Source organism: Phyllobates terribilis, unplaced genomic scaffold, assembly GCF_046119375.1.
Source record: "Phyllobates terribilis strain yellow unplaced genomic scaffold, ASM4611937v1 Scaffold_1__5_contigs__length_1240528914, whole genome shotgun sequence".
Lineage (NCBI taxonomy): Eukaryota > Metazoa > Chordata > Amphibia > Anura > Dendrobatidae > Phyllobates > Phyllobates terribilis.
This window is the reverse complement of record NW_027362761.1, coordinates 302178058-302187608: the sequence shown is the minus strand read 5'-3', so window position 1 is coordinate 302187608 and position 9551 is coordinate 302178058. Positions and strand designations below refer to the sequence as shown.

Sequence of the window (9551 nt, the reverse complement as noted above, 5' to 3'; positions counted from 1 at the left end):
AGTCCTCAGCTAGTCTGAACGAAGACCTATAGATGTGAGGGAGGGATCCCTACAAGAACTAGGGACTGGGAGAAAGATGGACACCTCCTAGCAGAAATTGTAGCAGTAAAAAGACAAACAAACAACATAGAACATAGAGGTCAAAAGACCTAGCTAAACTGACTAAGAAAGGTAACAAAGCACCTGGCTATCTTAAGAGTAGAAATTACAATGAAGTCCAGCAAGGCCAGAATGGCGGAGCAGGATTAAATAGGCAAAAACGGACATGTGACCAGCATAATAGAAAAAACCTAACAGGAGAGTTCTAACAGTATGAGTATTAAAAACCTATAAAACCCTGACAGATGACGTAATAAAGACACATCTCCCCTAATGCTCAAAAGTATCAATGTAGCTCTTCCGTGCACGTATTTGAATTTTACTATTTAATTTGAAACAGGCGCAACGTCTCAAGCATCCCACGTTATATGGCAACGACACTGTCACGCAGAGGATAGCGTGTGAGCTAGCGGCTGTGACTGGCAGTGAAAATTTTACCATCGTGATGAGTGAGTGTTCTTCTCAGTGTACCTCCTTTGCTGTCATAGCTCTTAATGTTGTACATAACAGAATTTCAATTCCATCAATGACACTGGCATCTTTTCTGGCTCTTATGCCACTAGAACACCCATTAGGCTAAGGAAGATACTTAACCAGAACAACTTCTTCCAATAAATTTATTGGAAGATATAAACATTCAACCTTTATACTTGGATAAAATGGAGCTGTAGCAGTTCCAGGGTATTATTCAAATGCCTAGCAGTGTTGCTGGCTCTTCGAGCTATTGAGCTAGAAGGACTGTCTGTAGTAGTAGCACTCTGAGCCATTGCATACACTTAGGTTGGAATCAGGAAGGGGTGCAAGAGCTTAGGCCATTTTTCACACTTAGACAACTATCAGCCAAGTCAAGGATGACAATGATGATGATGATGATTATTTTGTGATGGACAATATCTATAAACCAGATTGTGTTGCTGAGATGAAGAGGTAATAGATCCTCAGGGGCAAAATTTGCTTGTTCTGTGATCTTCTCCGAAACAGGTGATTCTGCACGTGTTGTTGATGGAGGGGATTCAACAGCTCATGAAAGCCTCTGATCATGGTAATAGACATTGTTAAAGACGGGAGGGGATCTCACTTCTTCTCAGGTAGACAAAAGAGATTACCTATATAGATTTCCTATAGGAATGACGCTTCAAATAAGACACTCACTACAGACTGTCTCAAGAGAATGATTCTGTTTATTTTAAGATGTAATATAATTATATACCCCAATCAACGTGGGTTGTGCTTTGATACATGCGTATGAGATGATGTAAGTAATATGTTATCTTTGGCGCAGAATAATTAAATAACAGGTGCTTGTCAATACATCTGCAGGATATTCATGATGTATGATACTCCCAACATCCTTTCTCACTGATAGTACTGAATACAGTTCAGGTCATGGTGAACTTAGGGAGTTTCCTGGTGGTGATATATTGGGACTTTATTTTGTGTACAGACATAGGACAAGTATGATAATTATAAACCAATGAGCCAATTCTTATAAAGGTCATGAGAACACTACAAGAAAACAGAACAAACAAAAGTATTGCTAAATAAGGATTATCTAACTGAAAAACAAGTCTTCTTAAAGGCAATGATTCGAAGCTGACCCATTATTTTAACAATTCCCCTCTTTTTATCATCTTGTCATACTGTCTGTCCCTCATGTCCCTACCTAAATTCTAGGCCTGCAAATTAACCCTACTTCACGACATCACGGGGCTTACCCTCCGTATGTAGTGGGATGCCAGTCCTGCTGCGCATCCGTTCAAATTAATTTGTTATCAGACCCACTGTCCCTTACTTTCCCTACCATTTTCTGAGTATAGTTGCTATATGTATAGAGGGATTGTCAGGTATATGTCTACTTTAATATAATAGACTGCTGTGTATATACAACTACAAGTTATATGTTCGGTATCTTTGAGCAAATAGTAGCTGAGAGTTCAGCATCTATCAGGTTCCATCCTCTGCTGGTAGGATTTGCTTTTCAGACCAATGGTTTTGCGCAGAACATACAATCCGATAAGTCTGCTGCAGTAATCTTGTTGCAAAAGATGCATTCTCGCTGTACTGTGGTTATTATTGTAGTAAGGACTTGGGTTTGTTTCACTTCAGTGTCTGTATCAATTTTATGTTGGGATTTACCTGGAAAACATTTACAATTAGAAGCAAGAATTTTCTTTATCATCATCACAAAAAGTTTCATGATTATTGCAACCACCACTATTATAAACACAGCCTGGATCAAGAAATGTATGACACCACTTATTCACCCTCAAACTTCCCTAAATAAGTTTAAAGGATTCATGCAAGCGAGCCACTCGGGTAGTGGTAAATTTTCTAAGGCATTTGCCTTCCGCACACCTTCCTTGATCCGCTGTGCTTGTTCTATATCACAGGCCTCTGGCCATGATGAGAATAAGTCGATACAGACAAGCACATACTCATAAATGCCTACCTTCGGGAGCTGAATGAAATCTATCTGAAGTCGCTGAAACGGGTATAATGGTCTCACAGTGCACTTTGGTGGCACTTTCACCGTTTTTCCCACATTGTGACATGCACAGATTATGCATCCCTGTATGAATTTAACAGCAGCATAGTGGAATTCTGGTGCTACCCAATAGATCTTTACCTGACTTACCATTGCATCCTTGGACTGATGGGTTGGTCCATGAGAAAGAGTGCACATCGTAGAGTACAGGGATCTTGGCAGACAGTATTTGCCATCTGCTCTCCACAGTCCATCCTTTCCCTGTTTAGCTGAGCGTTTAGTCTATTCTTCCTTTTCTGGTGCAGAGGCCTGATCCTGTAGGCTCTGCAAGAGATCCAGGTCCACACTCCCAGACACTTGCACAGTGAATGTTTCTACTGGGAGGGGCAACAGGGCTGCAGCTTTTGCAGCTGCATCCGCCCTCCTGTTTCCCTCAGCCTCTTTTGTGCACTCTTTGGTGTGAACTCCAACGCTCTGTGGAGTTGTGCTACTGCTTCTGCATTCTTTATGGGTTTACCAGAAGAACCAATAAACTTTCTGCTTTTCCATATGGGACCATAATCATGGCAAATGCCAAATGCGTAGCGACTGTCTGTAAAAACATTCTCAATTCTGTTTTCTGCAATTATACATGCTTCAGCGAGTGCTTTTAACTCAGCTTCCTGGGCAGACATTCTAGGGGACAGTGCCTCATCCTTTAATACTTCATTTTGACTGACTATGGCATAGCCTGTATGGGGCTTCCCATCTAGGTAGTATCGGGAGCCATCTACATATAGCTCTAGATCCACCTCGGAAATTGGTGTTTCTTGTACATTGGCTAGTGGTTTAGTTTCTACGTCCATTAACTCAAAGCAGTTATGCTCAAGGTGTAATGTTTCATCATCAATTGGTTCAGGTATTAGTGTGGCAGGGTTAAGAGTTGTACACCTTCTGATAGTGACATTTGGGAGAGTCAATATTGCCACCTCGTACTTGGTCAATCTGCTCATGGACAGGTGTTTTGTCCTGGCCTGGAGCAGAAGTTCCTGTACTGAATGGGGATCTTGAATTTCTAGTGCATTGTCTAGCACTATATTAGCCACCTTTTCTTTCAACATTGCACAGGCGGCTACCGCTCTGATGCATGAGGGTGCTCCCTTTGCAACAACATTGAGCTGAGCAGAGTAGTATCCTAGAGGACGATGTCTACCTCCATATTTTTGGGTGAGCACACTTTTAGCATGCCCCCCTGATTTATGACAGAAAAGGAAAAATGGTAGGCCGTAGTTGGGGATTTTTAGTGCTGGTGCTGAGAGAATGGCGTCCTTGAGCATTTGAAACCCCTGTTTTTCTTTTAGGGTCAGCAAATAAAGCTGACCCTTATTGCATGCAGAGAGCATGTGAAATAGGGGCTGCATCATGGCAGATGCAGAAGGAATCCACTCTCTACAGTAGCTGACCAGCCCCAGGAACGTTCTTAATGCGCTGGAAGTTGTTGGTTCTACAGCCTGACTGATTGTTGTTTTTTTTTTTTTTTTTTTTTTTTTTATTCCTTTCTGGAGTGATATGTTTGAGTGGGAAGGAGATACAATGTCCTAAGAACACTACTCTTTCCTTTGCAATTTACAGTTTTTCCTTGGATACCTTGTAACCTTCGTGGTACAAGAAGATTAGTAAAGATAATGTCTCTTTTAAACATACATCCTTACTTGGGGTACACAACAGTAGATCATCCACATACTGAAGTAGCTGAATGTCTTGATTCTCAGGATGCCAAGAGAGAAGTACTCCTGCCATTGCCTCTGAGAACATGGAGGGAGAAGTTGCTCCCCCCCCTGAGGCAACCGGGTCCAGCAATACTGCTTTCCTCCATGGATGAAGGCAAACAGCAGCTGGCTCTCATCATCTATTGGCACTGAGAAGAAAGCATTACTGAGGTCAATCACTGAAAAATTTTGCATTAGATGGAATTTGATTTAATAGGGTATGTGGATTTGGTACTATGGGCGTGTCTACAACCATTAATTTATTAATCTCTCTCAAATCATGGACCATACATTCCTTGATTATACCTTTTTCTAGGTATTTATTCACCTGTAGTGCAATTGCTTCTGTTTGCTCCTTGCTCAGGGGATATTGTCTCATACGTACCGGTGCAACACGAGGCTTCAACCTAATTGTCACTGGGGTTATTTTTAACAGTCCAACATCCGTTTTATCTTGTACCCATAGTACGGTTGGTACGTTACCAGGCATCTCCTGTATGTTGTCATCGAGACCTGTATCCACCTCCTTTTCAAGTTGAATTATTGACATCATTGTTGATATTGTTGTTTCAGATAATGGACCTGCAATGGTAACACCTTTCTTTCCAAATTTAATCATTGCATTCACTACATTAAGAATGTCTGCACCTATTAAATTTCTAGGATATTTATCTGAGACAAGAAGATGGGTACATAAGTCAATAGCATGTGCTATCTTTAACATTTACAGGTTCAGTTTCCTTTTAGATGTGACCCTTCTCACCGTACCCAAAACAGAAACCCTTTGTTTACAATCCTCTGGGTCCATTTATTTATTTTTTTTTTCCCGTCTACTTTTCCGCCTAAAGTAATTCGGGTAACTGACTTTACTGTGTCCTTAATAGTGTCCTGAAAGGCATCTGGGTGTATATTTACCATAATTGGGGTGACCTTATCTTTCTTTTTCTCTTATTTATGGCCTGTTCTAATCCTCTGAATGTGGATATTTACTGCTCCAAGGGGCATATAAGCATTCTGGGTGCAGCTTAAACACCTCTGCCCTGAGGTCTTCTCTGAGACCAGTGATAAACATATTTCTCAGAAACCCCAATTCCCTTGGATTATTCAAATTATAATCATGATCTTTAAACACAGCTACGCACCTAGCATGGAATTTATCAACCGTTTCCTCAGGTTCTTGGAATATCTCTGGCATCCCTGAGATAAGGCTTTCTGCCATTATTTTAGTGACTGCATTTAACCGGAGGATAAACTGTTTCCTCGATTCTAGGGTCTTAGTGTCACCCGGTAGCGCTTCTATTCCGTCTCCTACGTGGACCTGTTTAACCTTTTCCACAAGTGGTACTCCACCATTGAGACTACAGAGCGGTACCAGATCACTCCAAGTGGCATCATAGTTCTCAGCTACCCCTTTCACCGTCTTATAATATCCTATCGGATTCTTATACATGTCTGGAAAACTATTTGCTATGGACAATTGTTCTGACCTAGACCATGGTTTATACCAAGTGGTGGTATCCGTTTTACCTGTTGTCCTTCATCCCCCTGTGTACCCCTGGTTGTTTGTGTAATGACTGGGAATGCAGCCGTCTCTGGTTTTCTTTTGTCGAGATTACAGTTTTCACACTGAAATATTGTATTACTATCCTGACATCCTGGGCAGATCCATGTTTTAGAGCGTAGTGCTATTGTTCCTCTTAGCTGCTGAGTGCGGGGAGGGTCTGTGGGCTGCATGTGTGTGCCTGCGTTCTCCTCTCCACCGTCCTCCTCACTGGCAACTGAGCTGATAGCTAGATTTTCCCTTTCTCTCTCTTTATCCTCAACCCCCCCAAGTCCCGTCCTTGCCTACTTTTAGTTTTAAAATTATTTTTTCTCGTGGAGTCATGGTGGGGATGGTGTCATATGCAGGTGAAGGGATCTGTCACTATCTGTAGTAGATGCAGTACTATGCGGGGGAGAAAATTGATAGTGCTGGCACTATGTATGGTTGTTGGGGAGGTAGAAACCTCGGACAGTGATTTTTCTTTCTCAACACTTACACTTGACTCTGACCTATCACTTGGCTCTAATCTATTCTCTGACTGAGCGGAGGGCGCAGCCTGGATTGGACCTTGTTCCCGACTAGGTGTCGGGGGTTGTATGACATGAGATCTGCTTCTGATCACTACCTGATCAGTTTCATCATCATCGGGAATTAAAAGGGGATGATGTCTCTCACTAGTTCTCAACCAGGCTGCAACCTGTGCTCCGTAATCATGCTTATCAATCCATTGTGAATGTTCCTGACTAAACCGTTTCCATCTCTCAGCATCTAGGCATCCCTTGGCTGGCATACCAGCTCTTTTTCAATATCTTTGTTGCATCTTTTACAGCTGCCCTGCCATGCTCCATTCTCACCAGATCACACATGGTGCACCTCGGATCCTTGTTCCTTGATCTGGAGATTCGAGCACCCATAACTGGATTTGTCAAGGGTTGCGATCCCTATCTTCAGTATCCTGCTATATAATCAGCTGGGTCAACCAGTCAGATACGTTAGCTGGTTACCCCTGATTCAATCAGCTGGGTCAACTGGTCAAGTACGTTAGCCAGTTACCCCTGATTCGAGGGACTTAAGCTGAACTGCAACTCTTTGCTCTGCTCTGATGCTGAGACAAGTTTGTCTAAACAAATAAATGTAGACTATTATAAACAAAAACCGTTCCAAAAGCAATCGCTATATATTCTTCATACATCTGGGTCAGAGTCCTCACTTGAAGAATATCCTACGTCTATTCCTGAGTCCGTGCCAATATTGGCAAGATAATTATTATGAGTAATAATATCCTGTCACACAGGCATATACCATCTGTTTTCTATAATATACTGCCACTCTTTACCTATAGTGTGTGGATGTGGAACAATATGGCAGGGAAAACTCGGTATGTAACGTTACTTCTCCTATACTGGTGTGCACTTACAGGGTACAAATGTATCCTTTCCAGAAACGAAGCAGTATCCCTACCATGAGGCTTTCGCTTTCTCACTACTGTAACCGAGCACAAACACTTTTCACAAGTCATGTATACTTTTGCAGCCTATCAATTATTCATTTCTCTTAATCACCACTTCAGTCATTAACACCTCCTCATTCTCCACCACAGCACTTCTCGTACTCCAATTCCTATTAAAATTTTCTAGGGCAACTGGGCAAAATAACTTTATATCCTGTGAATCCTGGATTCTATTTATTGCTCTAGCTGAATCAATATCACAATATTCATAAATGGTATAAGGTTCAACAAAACAATGACTGTTAATATTCACATATACTAACGTAAGGAATGTATTATCTTCCTCCCGTAGCCCCCTAACCTTCAGATTCCACACTAATCTCGCAGCTTCCTAAAATGCGTGACAGCTCCACTGTTGTATTTGCTAAGCAGAGTACTACACACGCATTCAGCACACGTCATCTAATCACTTATATCTCGTACATTTTTGCTATAATAAGCATGAACTTAACACAGTTACACTTAGTATGAACGTTAGTTAAGTTGGAAGCAGCAATGATTGGGGATGTAGAAGTACTATGTATATATTATATGAAATAGTTAATGCATGCAAAAATACAGATATATGATATAGTATTTGAATTAGTAATTTTCCAGTTATGTGAAATTGTTAGTAATAATATATATTAAAAAAATTAATAATAATAATAATAATAATAAAATTGCTACCTGAGGGTTTCCCGTTCAAGATCCCCGGAGACTGACCTAGATCGACCCCACCTTTCCCGGAGAGAAATTTGCTCAGAGTGTTAAGGCCACTCACTTACCCGGCCGGGGTTTGTTTCTGTTCGGGATAGGGGTAAAGCAGTTGTTCAGTCTCAGATGAAATTAAAAGGAAAAAAATAGATCTCGCTGGGGCCTCCAGCTGTTAAAGACGGGAGGGGATCTCACTTCTTCTCAGGTAGACAAAAGAGATTACCTATATAGATTTCCTATAGGAATGACGCTTCAAATAAGACACTCACTACAGACTGTCTCAAGAGAATGATTCTGTTTATTTTAAGATGTAATATAATTATATACCCCAATCAACGTGGGTTGTGCTTTGATACATGCGTATGAGATGATGTAAGTAATATGTTATCTTTGGCGCAGAATAATTAAATAACAGGTGCTTGTCAATACATCTGCAGGATATTCATGATGTATGATACTCCCAACATCCTTTCTCACTGATAGTACTGAATACAGTTCAGGTCATGGTGAACTTAGGGAGTTTCCTGGTGGTGATATATTGGGACTTTATTTTGTGTACAGACATAGGACAAGTATGATAATTATAAACCAATGAGCCAATTCTTATAAAGGTCATGAGAACACTACAAGAAAACAGAACAAACAAAAGTATTGCTAAATAAGGATTATCTAACTGAAAAACAAGTCTTCTTAAAGGCAATGATTCGAAGCTGACCCATTATTTTAACAACATCTCATGTGTGGAAGTTCTTTTGCACATTGCCACAAAGCTAAATTTTGAAGTCTGCAGGCTTTTCAGGAGGAAAATAAACTGTGGACATCGTAGCTTGCCTAGACAAGGAGTTATGGCCCTCCATCAGAGCATCAAGTGACATCACTTACTCATTTAGGAAAAGCAAGCCAGCCAGCAATCAAGGCAAGCTTCAAGTAGTCCCCTACCCCTTCTCTTCTTACTCATCCTTTTGTCAGCCAGGCCACATACTCTCGATATACCTGGTCAGTTTTATTGTTACCATAATTGGCATCCAACATTTCGGCTTCTCATACTCTGAGTACTCCTCATTCTCTGTCACACGTCAATATATCCATTTCTGATTGTATGTCTAGGAAACCGGAGTAGATTCCCAGTCATCTGTGTCCTACTGAACTCTCAGCTGCTTTTTGAAAAATGATGGTACGCACTAATCTTCATTAGAAGATACCCAGCCACCATTTATTGTCACAGAGCAAAGTGCCAGTTTTGTGCTCTCATATTGAGGAAAATATCGTCAGTTCTCTTGATTTATCTTTAAAGGGGTATTCCCATCTCCAAGATCCTATCCCAATATGTAGTAGGTGTAATAATAATAATAATATTAGCAAATACCTCTAATTAGAAATGTAGTATAGTATTTTTGATTCGCTACTAATCTTACCTCATGTGCAGGCATTGCAGGACCTTAAGTATCCATGGTTACGACCACTAGCAAC

General features: G+C 40.9%; 1 long non-coding RNA gene across 3 annotated transcripts; it reads right to left on the bottom strand.

The window, feature by feature from the left end:
- Positions 1–1262: 1262 nt before the first annotated feature.
- LOC141258293 (uncharacterized) lies at positions 1263–8772 on the bottom strand. Of its 3 annotated transcripts, none has more exons than XR_012318272.1 (2): positions 8305–8772; positions 1263–4914 (listed from the first exon to the last, which is right to left on the bottom strand). It is a non-coding gene; the product is annotated as an uncharacterized lncRNA (long non-coding RNA). The 3 variants fall into 3 exon arrangements; XR_012318277.1 differs by having other exon boundaries at positions 8351–8377; XR_012318276.1 differs by lacking the exon at positions 8305–8772 and adding an exon at positions 8055–8287.
- Positions 8773–9551: the final 779 nt, after the last annotated feature.